Below are 17,265 nucleotides of genomic sequence, written 5' to 3' on the forward strand. Positions count from 1 at the left end.
TCCTGACATGCCGTGAACATTTAAAAGTAAATTCAAGCCCCAGGGCTGTTTTCCTCCCACCCTCTTATTCCTTTCTCTTGACCTAACTCCATGGTGCCAAATAGGGACAGAATCTTGAGTGATCACAAGCAGCAGCTATTAGCTGGACACTCAACCCCCCCCCCCCAACACACAGCCATCCTGGTGCTTCCTCAGCTCAAAACCCCAAACCTCCACCCTCCCCTCATCCATTCGGTGGGATGGGGGCAAAAGATATACTGGGCAAAGGCAAGTGTGATTGTAGGAAAGAAAATGAGGTGGGGTAAGAAGCTATGCAACCTTCTCCCTTCTGATTGGCTTTTTCAGTTGAGAAAACTATATGTCCTAGCTGCTATTTCATTCACGGAATAGAATCACAGAATAAAAATAGACACTGGACAGATTAGGCGTGCAAGTGCAGGAAAGGGAACTGTCCATTGGGAGGAGAATGCATTTCTCCCTCATCTTAGAACTCTCATCATTCTAGTCATTCCTTGCAGTTTGCATTTGTTATTAAGTTTGTTTCTTTTATATGTTACAATTTATTTTATTTCGTAATGATGGACCTGTGTCATTTTTTTGAGTCCACTCCCAAATGTTTTGCTAGATTTTTGTAAGTTACCGAGGTAATTTTTTATTATTTTTATTTTTCCTTACTATATTTTCAAATTTCTGTTTTGTAAAATTCCTAATACGTGTTATTGAAAGGTCGCATGTGCTCTTTCAAGGCAAGGAAACAAACTTATTCCCCCTCCTCGCTCCAATCTGATTTTCAGCTATTTTTTTTTCCATCATGGGCAGGAAAGGGAGAAAAAGATAAATGGGTGAAACAACAGAAAGAGGAGAGAAACTCTGTGGCCTTCTGGGCTCTGCTTACTTTCCAGCTTACCTCTGTCTTCCCCAATGTGATGTTTGAGGTTATAAAGGAGAAAGATGTACGTAACTCTATGTAGAAAAAATGGGCAATGTAAGGAAGGGAGGGAGAGACTGCAAAAGCTCCCCCCCCCCATGCACACCTTTTAGTAGTTTTACAAGTCAAAATTACATCCTCCAAGCAGGCTCTTTTTAAAATCCAGTTACAGCAGGCAAAATTACTCTACAGGCTGTTTGCACTGTGAATCTGAGTGAAGGAGCAGTTGAGTACGAGAGAAAAGAGGCTGCTTCACCCTTTCTCCTGAGGTTTTTTTTTTCAGTTTCAAACTGCTTTTCACCTATGGAAACAGTGAGCCTTCACCAACACAGACTGTGCAACAAGGAGAGCACCTAATTGGAAGAGAGAGTTTCTTAAGTGTTGAAAGGAAGAGGCCATCCAACTGTTACAGGAGGAACTTTCCATGCCTCTTATAGCTTATGAATTAGCTTCCTTTCTTTTTGTGATTGGCCACTGGCAAGTGAACCAAGTTTCATTTGGAGGTTTGAGTTTTCAGACATAGAGGTGTAGCAACCCCAGACCTACTGGAGTATCCCACCCTGTAGTTATGCTGCCACCAACCCTTCGCTCTCCCAAGTCACCCAGACCAGGAATGGATTTTAATAAACAAGAGAACAAGGTTTATTGAAAAAACAAACAGGGTAAATAAAAGGATCAGGTAAATAGGATACTGGAACTTGGTATAGTCCCAATCATACACATACAACAGATTGGTTCCCACGGAACACTTTAAGGTAACGCACAGACCCTGAACCTATCCGTTCTGGCTACCTAGATAGAAACCTGAACCTATCAGGTATGTGCTATCTGACGAACAGTTGTACCCAGTCTGACCCACAGACTCCAACTCCACTTCTCCACGTCAGCTCTCTTACGAAGGACTTCCCCCAAATATATACAGTACAGCTCCTCCCCCCTGATGTCCTGCCTTCCACTCCCCATAGGATGGAACTTTCCCTCCAAACCCATGACAGACAGGTACCATCAGTGCTGTATGTGACACCTCCCCCCTTTATAAGTTGTTTTGCGGGGGAAAAGCTAAAGTGCTTTTCTCCAAAAAAACAACCAGAATCAAAACACATAAACAGTTATACATTATAATACAATCCCATAACCCATACTTACTCACTCTAGGTCAAACATATCACTTATGCATTTATACATTAATATTTGCAATACATTAAGTTACCTTTATTAATACAAACCACGCCTGTTCAATAAACAGGTACATTTAACTTTTGGTCACCAATATACACAGTCCATGGTTTCTTCGCCGTCTTCACTCGTTGGGTCTTCTTGACAAGGCGTCAGCAACACAGTTCATTGTCCCTCTGACCACCTTCACTTCAAAGTCAAAATCTTGCAGGTTTAAAGCCCACCTCATAAGTTTACTATTATGGGTTTTCATTGTCTTTAACCACTGCAGTGGTGAGTGGTCAGTGCACAGAACAAAATGTCTTCCCCAGATGTAAGGTTTGGCCTTCTGAATCGCGTATACTATGGCCAGGCACTCCTTTTCCACGGTTGCCAAATGTCTCTCACCTTTCTGGAGTTTCCTACTCAGGTAGGACACTGGATGCTGGTCACCATTTTCATCCTCCTGGCAAAGAACTGCTCCTACCCCGCTGTTAGACGCATCGGTGTAGATGATGAACTCCCGGTCGAAGTCGGGAGCATGCAGCACTGGATAATGGATGAGCGCCTCCTTCAACCTCTGGAACGCCTCCTCACAGTCGCTGGTCCACGGGATGCGGTCATCAGTCTTCTTCCGCGTCAGATCGGTCAGCGGAGTCGCCATCTCGCTAAACCTCGGGATGAACTTTCTGTAGTAGCCCACCAACCCAAGAAATGATTTGACTTTTTTCTTGGTGTTGGGTCTGGGCCAATCACGAACAGCTTCTATCTTGGCCTCTAGGGGTTTGATCACTCCTCCCCCTACTATGTGTCCCAAGTATTTTATTTCTGGGCTACCCAGCTGACACTTGCTTGCCTTTACTGTTAGCCCTGCTGCACTTAACCTCTGCAGCACTATCTCCAGGTGTTTCAGGTGATCTTCCCAGGTATTGCTGAAGATCCCTATATCGTCAATGTAGGCCACAGTAAAGTCACTGAGCCCTGCTAAGGTCTGGTCCATCAGCCTTTGGAATGTGGCTGGTGCATTTCTGAGACCAAAACTAAGGACTCTAAACTCATATAGACCGAAAGGGCTGCAAAATGCGGTCTTTTCCTGATCCCTGGGATCAATCCTTAATTGCCAGTAACCCTTTACTAGGTCCAACGATGAAATGAACCGACAACCCCCTATGGTTTCAATCAAGTTGTCTAGCCTGGGCATTGGGTAGGCATCAGGAGTGGTTACGCGGTTTAATTTCCGGTAATCTACACAAAATCTAATGCTCCCATCAGGCTTGTCCACCAGGACTATCGGAGAGGACCAAGGACTAGAAGAGGGGACGATTATGTTCTCCCTAAGCATCTCGTCCAGCTCCTTCCGCACCTTGTCCCTATAGGGTCCCGTCACTCGGTACGGGGATACTGCTTGCGGGGGTGCATCCCCTGTGTGGGTCCGATGCATCACTCCATTCACTATCCCCGGCTTATTTGAAAAAACCTTATGATATTTAGTGAGCAGCACTTTTAGTTCTTGCTGTTGGTCTTGGGTGAGTGCAGGACTGATCTTCACCTCATCTGGGTTGTATTTCACTTCCCCTCTACCCTCCCAGAAGGACAATTCAGCTTCCTCACTCTCAGCTGCTTTTATGGCAAATAAAACCCTCTGTTCCCCTCTGTAGTAGGGTTTCAGGGCATTCACATGTACCACCCTCCGTGCTTGGTGTTCCTCCTGTTCTATAAGGTAGTTCAGGTCCGACATCTTGGAAATGACCCTGTATGGTCCTGCCCATTTGAGCTGCAGTTTGTTCTCTTTGCAGGGCCTAAGCCAAAGCACTTCCTCCCCTGGGTTAAAGTGCCTCTCCCTGGCTTTCTGGTCATACCAGGTTTTCTGTCTGACCTTCTGAGCTTGCAGGTTTTCTGCTGCTAGCTCTAGGTTTCTCTTCAGGTCATTCATTAAAGTGTCTATATACGTCACAACATCTTGTGGGTCACCCTGGGTGATCCGCTCCCAGTTCTGTTTGATTAAATCAAGTGGACCTTTTACTTTTCTCCCAAACAAAAGTTCAAACGGACTGAACCCGGTACTGGCTTGGGGCACTGATCGGTAAGCAAACAAAAGGGATTGCAGCTTCTGGTCCCAATTGTTTGGATTCTCTGCCAAGTAAGCCCTAATCATGCGCATCAGAGTCCCATTGAACTTCTCTGTTAACCCATTACTTTCGGGGTGATAGGCAGTGGTTTCCTTGTGTTTAATTCCACAGATTTGCCATAACCGTTTCATGAGCTTTGATGTAAACGATGTGCCCAAATCTGTGATTATTTCTGAGGCAAATCCCATCCTGGACATATACCCCACCAAGGCATCCGCCACTGTGTTAGTTTCGATGTTAGTCAAGGGAATGGCTTCGGGGTACCTCGTGGCATGGTCCACAATGGTGAGAATGAACCGGTTCCCCCTCTTTGTGGCCTTGGGCAAAGGTCCCACAATATCCACTCCTATACATTTGAACGGGGTGTCAATCACAGGCAAAGGGCACAACTTCGCTTTGGTCCTGTCACGGTTATTCCCCTGCCTCTGACACACATCACATTGTTTACAGAACTCCTTGATCTGCTTCCCTATTTCAGGCCAGTAAAAAATTTGTGTGATTCTCTGCTGTGTTTTGTTCACCCCCAAGTGCGCAGCAAACATGTCAGAGTGCCCCCTTTGTAAGATCATGGGGCGATACTTTTCAGGTACCACTAGCTGACTTCTGATCCCATCTCCCCCTTTTGAGACATTCATCAGGGTCTCTCTATATAAAATTCCCTTTTTCTCGTGAAATCTCGCTGGGGTTTCAGGTGTTAGCTGGGTGTCTGTCACCTTTTCAAAACACTTCCGGAGAGTGGCATCTGCCTTTTGCTCTTGGCCAAATTTGCTGTCTGTGGTTAAGGTTTCTGCCACCGCTTCGGGACTACCCTCATCTGCTTCAGCCTCGGGCTCTTCAGTACCCCCCTGAACTGTCCCCGTGGTAGCTTGTGAGCGTGTAATCACTAGCACCCGTTTCACATGTTCAGCCAGGTCATTTCCCACGAGCACGGCTGCTGGCAGAGTCGATGAAATCGCTAGACGCCAAACTCCCCTCCAGCCTTGAAAGCTCACAGGTACCTCAGCTACTGGCAGTGAGATCACCTGCCCCTCAATCCCTGCCACCTTCAGGCTCTCATTTGGGATTATATGCTTCCTAGGAATAATGTCTGGATGGCACAGGGTCACCTGGGAACAAGTATCCCTTAGCCCCCTATACTGATGGTCAAGTATTCCTACGTCCACCCCAGCGGTCTCAAACAATTGCGAATCTGTTCTCACTAGTAAGCAGCGCTTGACCTCCACAAGAGGACCATTTTCCCCAGCCTGATCAGCAGATGTAACTGGTCCAGAGTGAGTCGCCATGGCAACAGGCTCCTTCAGTGGCAAGGAGCTTTGCTCTGTCTGGACACAGAACACAGCTTTTGGCTTGGTTCCACTCAAATCATGAGGCAAATTTCCCTTTAGCTGCTTTAATTTCTCACACTCTGAGATTAGATGGCCCTTTCCTTGACAGAAATAACATTTTCTGCTGTACTTGGAGTCTTTCTCATCTGTTTTTGGTTTTCCTTCCAAAATCTGAGGTCTTGGTGGTTTCATGTCTGAGGGCTTCCCTTCAACATGGGCCCCTCCCCCTTGCTGGTTTTTCCCTGGTCCCTGAGAGTACCTGCTGTAGGTTTCTTTGGGCTTACCCACAGTTTTCCCCTCAGCACCTAAGGGCTTCCTTATTTGGGAAATAAAATCTGCGATCTCCGCCGCTTCTGTCACAATTTTCGGTTTCCTCTCTCTCACATGGAACTTTAGTTCCCCATGCAGGACTGAATAAAATTGCTCCAGCGCTATCAGGTCTTTGAGCTGCTGGAAGGTCTCTGTCCCCTCCTGAGACAGCCATTTCTCTAGCAACCTCACCAGTTGGGCCCCCACTTGGGTAAAAGTCTGCTCTGGTTTTTTTGTGAGTGACCTGAATTTTTGCCTCAGCTGTTCAGCATTTATCCCATGCCGGGCAAACACCAGTTTTTTAAACTCAGCGAAGTCTTTCAGCAGTTCCACTGGCATCTCTGCATAGACTTCTGCCAGGCTGCCACTGATTAAAGATCGCATAATGGTCATCTTCTCAGTTTCCCTTACTGAGAAGTCCACAAACGCTCTTTCTACGAGGGAAAAGAACACCTCAGGGCAATCTCCCTTGTTGTACACAGGGAATTTCTTCAAGTCAGTTTTAGACAGGCTGCCTTCCCCATTCCCTGGGTTCCCCTCATTATTATTGGTATTCCTATTTCTACTCATTATTTCCAGCTTCTTCAGCTCAAACGCCATTCTTTCTAACTCCAACTGTCTCTGTTTCTCTTCCCTTTCCATTTCAAATTGTCTTTGTTTCTCCCTTTCCCTTTCCTCCATTTCCCTCACCCTCAGTTCATGCTGTTGGGCTAGGAGCATTTTTCTGAGTTCTGAGGTCAGTTCTCCCGTGCTCTCATCCTGCACTGAGCCAAATTCCTCCTCAGAACCTTGGTCTCCCTGTGGTTCTCTCACTTCCCCCATTTCTGCCATTTGGCTTCGAGTCAAGGGCATAATCCCCCCAGACCAGGCTGCCTTCAAAAGTCACACCTCAAAATAAAACGACGACTTTTTTCCTTTTGCCTCAGAAACAGCCTTCTATAGACTGCTGCTGTCCCCCCAGCACCCACTTGCAACTGTTGCCAGACAGAATCCACCCCCTCTGCTAGGCCTCTCAGCAGACAGGCTAGATCACTGTTACTTCACGCAGCTTTGCCTCAGCCCTTTCCCGCCAAAACGGGTTGCCTCAGCGCTCCCTAATCTAGTCCCCCAATCTGAGTTTGCACGTTCTTCCACTAGCCTACCTCCCCGTGAGGTAAGCCTAGAAGATTACCTACGCACCCTCAGATTTTCCCTGACTAGACCCCCCTTGCTCTGGGCACACTAGCCAAGGCTTTGCTCGACCACTGGGCAACTGGACCAGTCGGATCCCACCCGCTGGACACCAACAAATGTAGCAACCCCAGACCTACTGGAGTATCCCACCCTATAGTTATGCTGCCACCAACCCTTCGCTCTCCCAAGTCACCCAGACCAGGAATGGATTTTAATAAACAAGAGAACAAGGTTTATTGAAAAAACAAACAGGGTAAATAAAAGGATCAGGTAAATAGGATACTGGAACTTGGTATAGTCCCAATCATACACATACAACAGATTGGTTCCCACGGAACACTTTAAGGTAACGCACAGACCCTGAACCTATCCGTTCTGGCTACCTAGATAGAAACCTGAACCTATCAGGTATGTGCTATCTGACGAACAGTTGTACCCAGTCTGACCCACAGACTCCAACTCCACTTCTCCACGTCAGCTCTCTTACGAAGGACTTCCCCCAAATATATACAGTACAGCTCCTCCCCCCTGATGTCCTGCCTTCCACTCCCCATAGGATGGAACTTTCCCTCCAAACCCATGACAGACAGGTACCATCAGTGCTGTATGTGACAAGAGGTTTGCCAGAACCCTATTTATGGAAGACTAACATAAATTCAGCTTCTGCTTATGATGACTGAATGAATTAATCGATAGTGGAGTTTGTTTTTGCTGGGATTTCTTTTGTTCCCCCCCCCCCGCATGGCCTGGGTGGTGGCGCTTTCCCTCCTTAAATGAGGGTGTGCCAGGACTATCAATCAATCAATCAATCAATCAATCAATCAATCAATCAATCAATCAGTCAGTCAGTCAGTCAGTCTATTTATTTATTTATTTATTTATTTATTTATTTATTTATTTATTTATTTATTTATTTATTTATTTATTTATTTATTTATTTATTTGCCGCCCGTTTGGCTGAAGGCCACTAGGTTTTCTTCATTTATTGCTGTTTATTTCCAGAACTCTGGTGTCTTTCGTTTATCTTAAATGACTGATGTTTCTTCCATCAATTTGCATTCCTCCTTAACCTGAAACTTTCAGCTTCGAATGATGTATAATTTTTCACATACAGCTTGGCTACCACATTCCACCTAATGGCAATATTTTAAGCCAACCAACCCACCCACCCAAGCACTGGAAGTGAGCAAAATGTCTATAAGCTATCCCTTCTCATGTCAAGAGGCGGTTTACAGAGACATGCATCTTGCAGGATCTCTTCTCAAGTGATGCCTCCTGAGTCTAGTCAAGGCTGTGTGAATGCAAAACCACCCAGGAATACTATGCTCTACGAAAGCAAGCCACCATGAGATGCAGCCACAATCAAAGAATAATTGTGGATCACATACATATATACTAAATCTGCCTCTGTATTTGGTGAAATATTTAAGTCTTTGTGCTTTGCACATCCTGGGCCTCTAAAACTGTACCATTAAACAGAAATAGGGCCAAATATGGTCAGGACTACTTTTCTATCTTATTCTGTTTTGCATAATAACCCCCTCCGCCTCTTATACACCACCTATAGTCTTGTTCAACCTACTGTCTCACAAGGTTTCTCATGACTTGGCAAATCACTCTCTGGACTAGTTTTGAAGCATGCCTACGGCTGGTTAAATATATGAGAATGGCTTGAAGCTCAAAAACATCACAGCTGCATTCCAGGGGGAAAAAAAACAACCACCACCAAAGATTGATCAGCAGCTGAGTGCTATTTAGGATTTGTAGCTAGACTGATTCCTTAAAGGAAACCATAGGCTAGGAGTTTAGAAGAATTGAGCAGGGCAGCTGAGGACAGAAGATTTTGGAGATTCACTCATAGGGGTTCCCACAAATTGGAGGCAACTTGGTAACAACAAAAACAATAACATCAGGGCTGGAGGATCCCTCGCCCCGACTGGGAGGAGTTCAGCCCTCTTCCCTTGATGGTCAGGTTCCATGTTTTCTAAAAAGCATGTCTGTAGCCCCTTTCACTGCAGAAGTACGAAGGAAAAGCATGCGAGGGAACTTGAATCCAGCTGCCCACAAAAAAGGCATTCTGAGCCACCTGCATTTATGTCCCAGGTATTCGGAAGGGTGTTTGTGCTCTTTACACACTCTCTCACCACAAAACCTCTGGTTTCCATTATCATCACTTCCTGTTTCAACTTTTGACACACCCTTTGGCACCACCACATCGTTTGTGCAGGCTACAGTGCAGCCCCAACTCTTTTGCTGCATCCTTCTCTTGACTTACCTGTAAAGAGATGCTGGAGTGTTTTCACTGGTCCACATTTTGAGCTGGCGTGACCCATACGCCTAAGACGAACAAGCCTTTAGCTAGAACAGGAAGAACCTATGTCAAATCAGCCTGTTTGGGCTTAGGCATTTTTCTGATTCTAGCAAACACATCACCACCGTGTGAATTTTGGATTTTGCTGTATGGTTAATGGTGCTTACCCCAGATTTTCTGATTCCTTCTCTCTTATTCTCTCTCAGAGAGATGCACAGTTTAGCGCACAGAATTGGGTCATTGGCTGGGGAACAAGTAGCCAAGAGTCCAGTCCCCCAGTTTGGTTTCCAGGAGAAGAGCCAGCCTGTGTTGCCTTGGGCAAGCTGCACATTCCCAGAGCACTCCCATGAAGAAGGGAACGATAAGCCACTTCTGAGTCCTCTGTTCCTAGATAAACCCTAAAAAGATTCACCATAAGTCAGAATTGGAACAAGTTTAATTTGACACAAACTCTTGTGGGATTCAGCAAAGGAAGGCTTATACCAATAAGCCTTGCTACCTAGCCTTCAAAGTACCCACCAGCCTTTCTGTTGCTTTCCCCAAAAGTTATTTTTTTCCAAGCTCTGATCCTCATTATTTGCAATTAACCCTAATTTCTCATCCTTTCCAGCACAAAGGGGTCACACTGCAGGTGGAAGCTGCAAGGGATCTTTTAAAAAAATAATAAATGGTACAGTTTTAGAGGCCCAGGAAGTGCAAATAAAAATGTGTAAAATGAATCTTGCTGGTCATTTGGGCTGAATTACAGATGCTCCTATCTATAATTGGAAGCCAGCGCCTTCTTTCTTTTAAAGAATCACTATCAGTGACAAGCTAGTTACCAAAACCGCACATTTCCATAGCGGTTAACCTTGAGTAAAGGCGATACTACAGGACTGACTCATGCCTCATTAAAAGCAGGGTTACGTTTTCAGTCTATCTCAGTGGTTGGCTTTCGACTTCATTTTGACCACAGTTGCAACCTTCCCTTCTCTTTTCACCATTCATGGGCCTCCCTTCAGAGCCCATGATCAAGCAACCCAAGTTCACTCAACGTTTGCATGCAGCTTGCCCAGCAAACTCTGGGAGGATGACTAAGGGTGCGGAAGCACCATGTGATCCGATTTGTATCCAAACATTTGCCATACAGATCGAGACCGACCTTCTCCAATCTGCTCTTCAAATCGGCCTGAACCGATTTGAACTGAACTGGTGTTGGTTTTGTGACAATCTTTATATGTTTCTGGATGGAGGGAAAGCAAGGAGAGGGCTATGAGAGAGGAAAACGAAAAGCAAAGAGTGGGGATGGAGGTACTATGCGGTGCCCATGTACCAAAGGATCAGAGCATTCTCAAAATGGAGGGTGTTGGGTGGTGCTCCCCGTTTTGGGAATATGATAGACTTTTAGTGTTGGGCAAGCCTCTCACCAGCTTTCTCCTGTTCTTCAGATCTCATATCCCTGGGACCCGTGCACTCTGCTGCATATCCAGCTTCCATCCTTCCAGGAATCCGCCCTTCATCAGCCAGTGACAGGCATGAAAAATGAAAAGACAGTAGAAAACTACGGGATGAGTGGGCCAGAGGCTACACAGAAGCCCGATTTTGACTTATCCAAAGCCCACATATATGAATCAGTCCTCCATCTCACTTAAAGACACGATCCTGTTTGTAATGAAGTTTTGGTGTAGCTACCTAAAGGAAAATAGAAAGAAAATTCTATAATGGGGCCAGTCTGGTAAACAACATCGCAGCCTTTCTTTGTGAAGTGGCTGTTGGTTGGGTGGATGGGAACAGATAGCATCGCATGAGGTTGATCTGAGCCCACCCCAGGACTCAATGACTATTGTCATTGGTATTTGTTGAAATGGCCAACCTTTTTCCCCCCTCCTTTGGCACTTCTAGAGTTACCATTTCTAATTCTAACCCCCCCCCAACCAATGGAGCAAACTTTAATGATTTTTAAGAGCATGCAAGCAAACCCAGAGGTTTGCACTGCTGTGTTTTGCTCTGTCTCCTTTGGGTGTTTTCCTCTGATTCCCATATTCATCGCATATACATATATAGCACCAGTTCAAGGTACTGTTAGAAAATGAACTCCAATGTAGCCATGTAGCACATGAGCAGAAGTTCAGAATCAGGGTAGGCAAAATACCTTTTCTGGACCATCAAAATATCTTTTGTTGTTATTGTTGTAAAAAGTGAGCTTTTAAGTCCAGCAGGAATCCTCTTCACTGGCATGAAACAGAGACACCCGGAAATCATCCAGGCCAGATGCGGGAAGCTACAGGATCAGCGATCAAACTGAGGTTTCAGGATAGAGATTGCAACCTTGAAGAATCATTTTGAGCTATGGTAGTATCAGTTTTCATAAGGGGAAGGATGTAGAGTCAATTGCAGACAAGGGACTTCCCATCGCAAGGTGAACCCTCCACTGCCTTTTCTTGAAATGCTTGGCCCCTAGGCTGGCTGGAGGCAGAAGCATCTAGAAATGTGACAGTTCTCAGATCTGAAAAGCTAGAAATAAAATATGAGCAATCTACTAGGAAAGTTGAATAATAAGTATTAACTGGTAGCTAGAAGAGGATGGAGTTTAAGTAATAGTAAATCTCTGTCCATCAGTGAAAAATCCCTTTCTGTACTTTGTTGGTGAATCTTGCCCTGGTGTTTTCAGTAGGGAAACAAGAAAAAAACATTGTAATGTGACCCGTTAGGAAAATCCAAAATCAAGGTCAGGTAATGTTTTATTGGACTAGTGAAATATCATAATTAGGCAATCTTTTTGAGCCCACTAGGATTCTTTATCAGATGGGGCATTGAAGAGGTTGTTTGAAAAGAGACAAGAGAGGCAGAAAAGCAAAACTATTAGGTAAGCCATCATCACTGCTCCATTTGGAAGCCCTCCTGCTCACACTGCTTAGTGGTCCATGGATACCTGTCTCAGTTACATGAGATGAGAAAAATTTGTTTTGTGCACTTAGATGCTTTTAGCAATTAAGGAATTTCCTCTACTAATGTCAGGTTATCTGTGATGTCTGTTTCTGCTGTTATACTTACAAGTAGGAAGGAAGGAACGGGGGGAAGTATTTGGTGCTGTTAGATAAAATTGGAAGCTGTTAAAGCAGACAAGAAAGGGCTCCTATAATAGTCTGCAGAGGACATTTGTAAATATCCAAATGTGGTTAATGTGCAGAATGCAAACCATTTGTAAATTCCAGCAGATTGTGTGTTCTATGCTTTCATGTTGGGGTAAAATATCCTTTGTTTTTAGTCTGTTGATGCCAAAGATCACATCTTCTTAAAGCAGAATCATAGAATTACAAGGTAGGAAAGAAGCTTAGGGATATTTTAGTAGACATTCCTGCTCTATGCAGGATCTGAATTACAGAATACAAGTCCACTACAGAATCCCCACGAATTGTTATCTAGATTCTGCTTTAAGTATTTCCAATGAAGCAGAGCCCACTATATCGAGCTGTCATTTCCCTATTCTAGTTTCCCGACTCTTTGAACATTGTTGATGAGCTGAAAACTCGTTTCCTCTTTTTTTTTAACCTATTTGTTTTGGAAAATAATTCTGCTCCATTTTCTTAATCTTAGAACTGCAGAACTGGAAGGGACCCAATGGACCATCAAGTCCAGCCCCTCGTCAAGGAGGCATAGGTGGGGAACCGAACTCCCAAACTCTGGCCTTCCAGTCAGATACTTAAACCACTGCTGTCCAGCAGTTCTCTGCAGCAGCCGCTCAGAGTGGTCTACTCGACCAGATGGGCGGGATATAAATAAATAAATAAATAAATAAATAAATAAATAAATAAATAAATAAATAAATAAATAAATAAATAAATAAATAAATAAATATACTTGGAACAGAGATGAGAAACATTTGAATTTTGGGGACTACAATACCCAGAATCCCAGATCTAGGCTAGCTATGGGTATTTGTCTGTTTCCCACCACTGATGGAAGACGGCAATCACATATTTTCCTCTTCTCTGAACGATGCCTATCTAGAACAATTTCAACCCTACCTCACAGGTTTCCAGATTCCTCGCTGCTAGCCATCAGGACACGCTCACTTTTGCTAACATCTTTCTTAAAATGTAGCACTCAGAAAAGAAGGTGAAATGAAAAAAAAAAAAGGCCAACTTCCATTGTCCTGAAGGCTTGGCTGCAAATAAACTTCCAGGCTTGTTAGCGATTGTGAGGTGTTTGGAAGTTCTTGACTAAATGCGATGGTTTAGTCGTAGCTATACTTGAATCTATGAATGAATGGGACTTTTCAAGTCAACCTGTACGGAAGTACCCACAGATTCAATCTCGGCAGAGCAATTGGGCTGAGCTTGGAAGCCCATAGTTTTACATATATCATCCTTTTTTTTTTTTTTTTAAATATTTATTTAGGAACAGGGATAAAGGGTACAAAAAGAAAGAGGGGATAGAGAAGGGAAAATGGTTTTGGGGGATAGGAGAGCATAAAGTATAACATCATCCAATCAATTCATATTACTAATACATATCAACTTTTTGCTTTTTCACAGTTTGATTACCCTCCTGCTTTTATCTTATCATTTAATTTTAATTTTATTCTATGTTATTCCAACATTGTCTGGTAGCTGCTGCCATTTATACAATACATCCCATTGTTCATTTTCTTTTTGAATTGAACAGTCTTTCAGCCCATCTGACAGAATATCCATTTTTTTCACTTCCCATATTTTCACCATAAGATTGTCTGGTTTCAGTATCTCTGCCTCCTTAAGATTTTTGTCATAATGCTTTTTAATTTTGGAAGCTGCATGGGTCACTGGATAACTCTCTACTGCATTCATATTACCTGGTGTCATATCTAATACAGACGATTCTAAAGTTTGTACAACTTCATTTAAGTTTTGTTTGGCATCTACTGTCCCCTCTTTCGTCCCTTTCATCAAATCTTCTATTTTGCTAAGACCTGCATTCACTTGCTGGAACCCTGTTAATATTAGCCTTTGTATATTAATCTGCCATTCCTTTTCTATTTCTTGCACCACTATTCCAGAACTTTGGGATTGAACAGACCAAGTCTCCATTTGTTCTTTTGAATTTTTGGGGTCCATCTCAGGCTTTGGGGTTTGTATAAATACCACAATAAACACCCCCTAGAAATCCTTCCACAGTTTCCACAATTTTATCAACAATTCAAACCCCTCATCATAATCCTCCCCTTAGATCTCCCTCCAATCTTTATCCAAATATTGTAATATAAAAATCAACTTTTAGCCCAGCAAATACAATATCAAATAGAACCGTGACGCAGTTATTTCTTCTTCTCCTGGGTTCAGCAAGCTTCTGTTATTAGACACACGTAGTCTGCAGTCCCGCAAACAAAACAACAATCGTAAAGTCTCAAACTGTCCAGTAGATTGTCCTTGGAGCTCATCTTGTGATCTTCATTAACCCCTTAATGCTCCTTAGTCCAGTCGGCCACGTCAGCTCCTTCTCCCGAAAACCACCAAATTCTGTTATTTATAGTTCCCAAAGTCCAGAGAAGGCAAAGAGTAACGTATCCCAGCCACACTGCATCCACCGAAGTCTCTTAAATCCAGTCAGACGGTGTTGCTGTCTGGGATTCTTTTCCAGAAACATAAGATTTATTTTTCCATCTCAGACTCTCGGCTTTAGAATCAGCCTGGCATTTTAAGAGTTCACTTGGAGAAGCTTAGTTTCGCTTTTGAGTCAGACTGATAAGATAAACCCGCCGCTGCATTTATTCTTTCAGCCAAATATTTTCATTCTTATTTCAGCTTAATGAGGCTGTTTCATAAATCAGAGGCTTCGGCTTACTTACTTGTTATATATTATTAGTTTATATTGATTGCTCTCCTCTCCCCTGGTAAAGGGTTCCTCGCGGCTCAGTGCCAAAAAATGGCGCCCGCTCCAGTCCGTGCACGGTGATTTCTTCAGAAGAAAAAAGTCCGGGTCTGCCTCCCTTTCTTCTCCTTCTGCTGCTCACCATCTGCTTCAGAGAGACTTCTTCTAGACTCTCCTTTGATCCCCATTTCAAAAGGGGGATCCCGGGCCGGAGGGTTCCAGTTTTTTCCAGAGAGCTCCTCTCTGGAGTTGCTGGCAGCACCGCAACAAAGCCCCGCCTCCTCGTTTTACATATATCATCCTGAGGCCATTCTACCATGCCTATGACTATCAAACGGTCCCAAAGCCCAGTTCTCTAAGACCCCTCCATTGATTTGACTCCTTTGTTCCCAAGGCCCGTCAATCAAGATGAGGCCTTCCTTTGTAAATGGGGAATGAAGTCTGTCTGAGGCGCACACACACACACACACACACACACACACACACACACACACACACACACACACACACACAGAACAAACCCCTGCTTTCTATCAGGATGAGCAAGCAAAAGTTGTGAGGAAAAGTCAGTACAGCTGCTGTCCCAGGTTTAAGCTACTGCATTATCATAAGTGATGTTTTTCAAAACAATCCTGGCTATGAATGGGACTATTAGCCATTTCTTTTAAACTCTCTCTCTCTCTCTCTCTCTCTCTCTCTCTCTCTCTCTCTCTCTCTCTCTCTCTCTCTCTCTCTCACACACACACACACACACACACACACACACACACACACACACACACATTCCACAAATTTACTCAAGGCGTGTATAAAAATTTAAACAATAGAATGGTCATGATACAATTATTATTTTTTTTAAAAAATGCATAGATTGGAAACCAGGTGTACCAAAATGCATACAGGTCTGATTTGCACGCATACTTGCAAATCTGCAAATGGTTGTCAGAAACGGAAGAGAGAGAAAAGAAACTAATGCTTAAATAAATTCAAGAATTGTAGAAAGTGAATGAGATGTTTTTTTTCATGCTTAGGCTCCAGCATCAGGTAAATTCAGGCAAAATGGTGCATCAAGCCCTTTTAAAAAAACAAACCTCAGTCTATTTTCTGCCATCACCTTTCCCAGTTTGAAAGGGTGCTACCGGTGAGTAATTCAGGCTTGAATTCAGGACAGGTTGTAGAAGCAAGAGAGGAAAAGGGGGGCTTTCTGACACCCTGAGAAAAATGGCATATTAGCCACTTTCAGGAAGAAAATAGCAGCTTTTGCTTGGTTCCTTTCTTCTCAGACAAATTGGAGGGGGTGGGAATGTTAGGGTAACACCAGAAATCAGGAGTGGGCAGAAAGTAGTGGCCTTGGCTGCCAGATGGGCGGTATATAAATAAAATAAAATAAAGTAGATCTGAAGCTGGTGGTGAAAGTCAAGGACACGTAGATGGGTATGAGTTAGGTCCATTAGAAAAAGTGAAGAAATAATCTCAAGCAGGAGATACGGATGGCCCTAACAGCAGACCCCTGACTATTCCCTGGTTTTGGAGGATAAGCTCTGTATGTACCACAAAGTGTGTGTTCTGTACCTCCCGAAGTGGCCTGGGACCCAGTTTGGAAGCCAATTTTAACTGTCCGTCCCATCAACTCTGTATAGGAAATAAAGGTTGACGCCATCTTGTATTTTGCTTGAGACAATAAAATGTATTGGGCAACTTCTAGCCCAAGGTTTCTGATTCCCAGCTGTTTAACAACAGGAGCAAACCAGTAACTTCTCACCCCCTCCCACCTAAATTGTATTGCAGAAATGAAGATTGTATAGAGCAGTGGCTCCCAACCTTGGGCTTCCAGATGTTCTTGGACTACAACTCCCAGAAGCCTTCACCACCACCTCTGCTGGCCAGGATTTCTGGGCACTGAAGTCCAAGAACATCTGGAGGCCCAAGGTTGGGGACCACTGGTGTAGAGCAGTGGCTCCCAACCTTGAGTCCAGAAAAGTTCTTGGACTAAAACTCCCAAAAGTCTTCGCCACTAACAGTGTTGCCCCGGATTTCTGGGATTGGGGACCCAATATTGTGAACCAGTGGTGTAGTGGAACACAAGAGTGGCATGTGCGCCTTTGT

The sequence above is a fragment of the Pogona vitticeps genome, chromosome 4 (assembly GCF_051106095.1).
Source record: "Pogona vitticeps strain Pit_001003342236 chromosome 4, PviZW2.1, whole genome shotgun sequence".
NCBI classification, from domain to species: domain Eukaryota; kingdom Metazoa; phylum Chordata; class Lepidosauria; order Squamata; family Agamidae; genus Pogona; species Pogona vitticeps.